General features: G+C 38.1%; 2 protein-coding genes across 3 annotated transcripts in view; one reads left to right on the top strand and one right to left on the bottom strand.

The window, feature by feature from the left end:
* The window catches only part of REXO5 (RNA exonuclease 5), a 692,166-nt gene that overhangs the window by 476,138 nt on the left and 210,323 nt on the right, over positions 1-5,705 (bottom strand). The gene's annotated exons all lie outside the window — the stretch shown is intronic.
* Positions 1-5,705, top strand: part of LOC100147307 (protein disulfide-isomerase-like protein of the testis) — a 305,575-nt gene that overhangs the window by 107,534 nt on the left and 192,336 nt on the right. The gene's annotated exons all lie outside the window — the stretch shown is intronic.

Below are 5,705 nucleotides of genomic sequence, written 5' to 3'. Positions count from 1 at the left end.
TGTAATCTCCATTTTAACCACAAACTCAAAACACAAGATGGAACTAGATGTGACAATAATAACTTAGAAGGGGAAGAGGTAAGGGATGGAAATGGCTTCATCTAAGGAAAGCAGAGGCTATCATAAAATGGAATATCTCATCTATGAGATTTTTTTTATACAAATCTCATGGTTACTACTAAACAAATAATTAGAACAGACACATAAATGATAAATAAGGAGAAAACTAAGAAAACCATCATAGAAATCTACCTAACTTGATAGTCCAAAATACATGGCACAAGAAACAAAGGAAATGCAGAAGAATGGAAAAACAAGTGATAAAATGGCAGCATTAAGCCCTCATATATCAATAATCACTCTAAATGTAAATGGATTGAATTCACCCGTCAAAAGCCACAGAGTGGTGGGATGGATTTAAAAACAACACCCAACAATATGCTGCCTCCAGGAAATCCATCTCATCTCCAAAGACAAACACAGGCTCAGAGTGAAGGGATGGAAGATGATACTCCAAGATAATGGCAAAGAAAAGAAAGCAGGTGTTGCAGTATTTATATCAGACAAAGTAGACTTCAAGATAAAACAGGTAATGAGAGACAAAGAAGGGCACTATATAATGATCAAAGGGACACTCTGCCAAGAAGACATAGCACTTATAAATACATACGCACCCAACACAGGAGCACCAAATTACACAATGCAAGTATTAACCAGCCTAAAAGGAGATATTAATTACAATACAATAATAATAGGGGACCTCAACACCCCATTTACATCAATGGATAGATCATCCAGAGAGAAAATCAACAAAGAAACAGCAGATTTAAGTGAAAAACTAGACCAGATGGATTTTATACACATATACAGAACACTTCATCCAAAAACAGCAGAATTCACATTCATCTCAAATGCATGTGAAACATCCTCAAGAATAGAAGGTATGTTGGGAAATAAGGACTGCCTCAATAAAGGAAATCATATCAAGCATCTTTTCTCACCATAATGCTATGAAACTAGAAATCAACTACAAGAAAAAAAGCTGAGAAAGGGACAAATATGTGGAGGCTAAACTACACGCTACTGAACAGCCAATGTATCATTGAAGAAATTAAAAGAGAAATAAAAAATATCTCGAGACAAGTGAAAATGAAAATACACCATGCGAACTCATACAGGGTGCAGCAGAAGCGGTCCTAAGAGGGAAATTCAAAGCAATCCAAGCCCACCTTAACAAATTTGAATAATCTCAAATAAGTGATCTTAAACTACACCTAATAGAATTAGAAAAAGAACAAGGCCCAAAGTCAACAGAAATAGGGAAATAATAAAAAATTATAGCAGAAATAAATGAAATTTTGACCAAAAAGACAGTAGAAAGGATCCATGAAAGGAAGAGCTGTTTCTTTGAAAAGATAAACAAAATTGACAAACCCTTAGCCAGACTCACTAAGGAAAAAAGAGAGAAAGCTCAAATGAATAAAATCAGAACTGAAAGAGGAGAAATTACAATGGATAACACAGAAATAAAAAGGATTTTCATAGATTATAAGAGAATAGTATGAAAAGCTATATGGCAACAAATTGGACAATCTAGAAGAAATGCATAAATTCTTAGATTCATACAACCTCCCAAAACTGAATCAAGAAGAAGTAGAGAATCTAAATAGACCAACCACAAGTAAAGAACTTGAAACAGTAATCAAACACCTCCCCAAAAATAAAAGTCCAGGACCAGAGGGCTTCTTGGAGAATTCTACCAAACATTCAAAGAAGATTTAATACCTATCCTTCTCCAACTACTCAAAAAAAATGGAGTAAGATGGAACACTTCCTAACACATTCTATGAAGCCAACATCACCCTGATCCCAAACCCACACAAGGACAACACAAAGAGGGAAAATTACAGGACAATACCGCTGATGAACATAGACACGAAAAATAACAAAATATTGGCAAACAGAAAACAGCAATACATTAAACAGATCATACACCATGATCAAGTGGGATTTATACCAGAGATGCAGGGATGGTTCGACATCGGCAAATCAATCAGTGTGATACACCACGTTAACAAAATGAGGAATAAAAACCACACGGAGCCCTCTTTAAAGATTGCCTTGGCTGAAGAGAGCTGCCTTCCTCAAGGTTACACCACCTTCAAGGGACAGCCCGCACTAATTACTGATTAGTGTGGGCATGTAAAGGCCAGGATCTCTTTATCTTGGAACAACTTTAAGGGGCTGTCCAAAGTCCAGAGGTCCCAGTGGGTTGGCTGAGGGCTTTTTGGGGAGTTCACGGCTGATAAATTTCTTCCTCTGTGAAATTCCACATCGTTCCCCTTGCTTCACAGGTGTTGATCCCAAAAGGAATCCTTAATAAACTTCTTACACAAGTAATCTCTGTCTCTGGGTCTGCTTCTTAGAAATCCCAACATACGAAAACACTCCAAGCTCCTTCCTGCCTCAGAGCTTTGCACTATTAGTGCAGAATTAATCACCAGTTGTTCCCTTTGTCTATTGGTTTAATTTTCATTTTCCTTATCACTTGTGGGTTGAGTAACTTTTCAATTTGCCTTTCTTTTGGGGAAGCTGTTCTACAACAGTGATGACTACTCCATCATCTCCTTGAGGTTCCCCCACCCCTTTCTGGGGTTCTGAGACACAATTAGCTTGGAGTGCAGATTTTCACATTTAGATGCAACAGCATCTACTGCTGGGGCTAAAACTTCATTGGTAATAATGCACTTTGCTTTTAAAGATTGTAGTCTGTAGAGGATGTCTTTCCGGGTCAGCTGAGTGGTTCCTGGAATAAAACCATTGCTAAAGGAGCAGAAAGGAAACAGTGTTTAGAAGGAAGGATTTCCTTCATCATGTTCGTTAGGATAGTGTAGATGGTTCATGTACATTCTGTATTCTCAGAATGAGTTAGTCAGAGTACCAGCAAGGGATCTATTTGTCTTCCTTTCATTATTTTGCTTTGCCTTTCTTGGGATCTCAAAGTTATGACCCTTCTGACCTAACATGAAAGGGTGTTAAAAGCTGGATGATTATCTTGTGGCTGAAGATCATTCATAATGCTCAGCTTGAAGAGGGTTTTGATTGAAAAGTAATGTTACCAATGTTGATTGAGTACTTGAGTGCCAGGTGCTATTCTAAGTGTTCTGCATGTTTTAACTCATTTAATCCCCACCCAAAACCCCCAAACACAAAAGCTGTGAGTGACTTGCCCAAGATAACCAGTAGGAAGTGGCAGTGTAGGAACTGAACGCTGCAGCCTGACCCCAGAGCTGTACACTTAACCACTTCCATCCAATGTCTCTTAAAATGGGCATGACTGTTTGATGGTTTTTTTCCAAAGGAAGAATTAAGGCATTCATCTTTTCTGTGCTGCTACTCCGACCTGCTGTGACTTCCACTGTGAGGTGTAGTGGAATGGTTCAGAGTGTGTCCTGGAGCCAGATACTCTTACAACTTCACCTTGGACAAGCCACTTCACTTCCGTGAGTCTCAGGTTTTGTCTGGTCATTCCTGGACTCTTGACACTGACTCATCTTTATTTTGGAAAGGACAAGTCCCTTCAGTGGAATTCTTCAGGAAACAGACAACCAGGACTAAAATTCAAGTTTCCTCGGAATATCTTCCCTTTCTAAACATGGCAACATAACAACAGGTTTTTACTCCAAGCTTATTCCTTAAAGATGTGCCCCCTAGGGATAAGTAGTTAGCCTCCCATGGCCTAACACTTTTCCGTAATTTCAAGGCGCTCTCTAGCAACAGGCCCACTGCCAGCAATTTATGCCCAGAAGCAGCACTTTATTTAAAGACATTACCCTTAGAAAATTAATTTCTGGCAACATATAATTCCTATCATATCTTTAAAAGAATCTGTTAACAGTGATCAATCTTACCTATTAAAAATATTTTCTGTCCAAATAAATCATTCGGGGAAACATGACATAGTTTCTTGCCAGGGAGCAAACTGTTATTTTAAATAAAAAATAATTTTCCAGTATTGCTCTGGAGTGTTGTCTTAGTTGATTATAAACACAATGGATTCATTTATTCACTGATTCATGAAAAAATATGTATTGAGAAGGCCAGCCCCGGTGGCCTAGTGGTTAAGTTCGGTGTGCTGCACTTCAGCAGCCTGGGTTTGGTTCCTGGGCATGGACATACACCACTTGTCAGTGGCCATGCGGTGGCAGTGGCCCACATACAAAATACAGGAAGATTGGCAACAGATGTTAGCTCAGGGCGAATCTTCCTCATTTTGTGAATGGCGTAAAAGAATGGTCTATTTTCATTCTTTTACATGTGGCTGTGCAGTTTTCCCAACAATATTTGTTGAAGAGACATTCCTTTCTCCATTGTATGTTCTCAGCTCCTTTGTTGAAGATTAGCTGTCCATAGATATGCAGTTTTCTTTCTGGGCTTTCAATTCTGTTCCAATGATCAGTGTGTCTGTTTTTGTACCAGTACCATGCTGTTTTGATTACTATAGCTTTGTAGTATGTTTTGAAGTCAGGGATTGTGATGCCTCCCACTTTGTTCTTTTTTCTCAGGATTGCTTTAGCAATTCAGGGTCTTTGGTTGCCCCATATGAATTTTAGGATTCTTTGTTCTATTTCCGTGAAGAATGTCATTGGGATTCTTATTGGGATTGCCTTGAATCTCTGAATTGCTTTCCGTAGTATGGACATTTTAGCTATGTTTATTCTTCCAGTCCACGTGCATGATATCTTTTTCCATTGCTTTATGTCATCATCTATTTTTTTCGATAATGTCATATAGTTTTCATTGTATCATTTCCTTGGTTAAATTTATTCCTAGATATTTTATTCTTTTTCTTGCGATTGTAAGTGGAATTGTATTCTTGATTTCTATTTCTGTAAGTTCATTATTAGAGTATAGAAATGCAATTGATTTTTGTAAGTTGATATTGTACCCTGCAATTTACTGTAGTTGTTGGTTATTTCTAATAGTTTTCCAATGGATTCTTTAAGGTTTTCTATATATAAGATCACGTCGTCTGCAAACAGCAAGAGTTTCACTTCTTCATTTCTTGTTTGGATTCCTTTTATTCCTTCCTCTTGCCTAATTGCTCTGGTCCAAACTTCCAGTACTATTTTGAATAAGAGCGGTGATAGTGGGCACCCTTATCTTGTTCCTGTTCTCAGAGGGATGGCCTTCAGTTTTTCCCCATTAAGTATGATGTTGGCTGTAGCGTTTATTGCGTTGAGGTTATTTCCTTCTATCCCCATTTTGTTAAGAGTTTTCATCATAAATGGCTGTTGGATCTTGTCAAATGCTTTCTCTGCATCGATTGAGATGATCATGTGGTTTTTACTCCTCATTTTGTTAATGTGGTGTATCACATTGATTGATTTGTGGATGTTGAACCATCCCTGAGTCCCTGATATAAATCCCACTTGATCATGGCGTATGATCTTTTTAGTGTATTGCTGTATTCAGGTTGCCAATATTTTGTTGAGGATTTTTGCATCTATGTTCATCAGTGATATTGGCCCTTAGTTTTCCCTTTTTGTGTTGTTCTTGTGAGGCTTTGGTATCAGAGTGCTGTTGGCCAAGAAGAATGTTTAGGAAGCATTCCATCTTCCCTAATTTTTTGGAAGAGCTTGAGAAGGATAGCTATTAAATCCTCTTTGAAAGTTTGGCAGAATTCTCCAGGGAGGTCGTCTGGT

This window comes from Equus caballus, chromosome 13, assembly GCF_041296265.1.
Source record: "Equus caballus isolate H_3958 breed thoroughbred chromosome 13, TB-T2T, whole genome shotgun sequence".
NCBI lineage: Eukaryota > Metazoa > Chordata > Mammalia > Perissodactyla > Equidae > Equus > Equus caballus.
The sequence above is the reverse complement of the archived record's forward strand: the minus strand, read 5'-3'. Positions and strand labels throughout refer to the sequence as shown.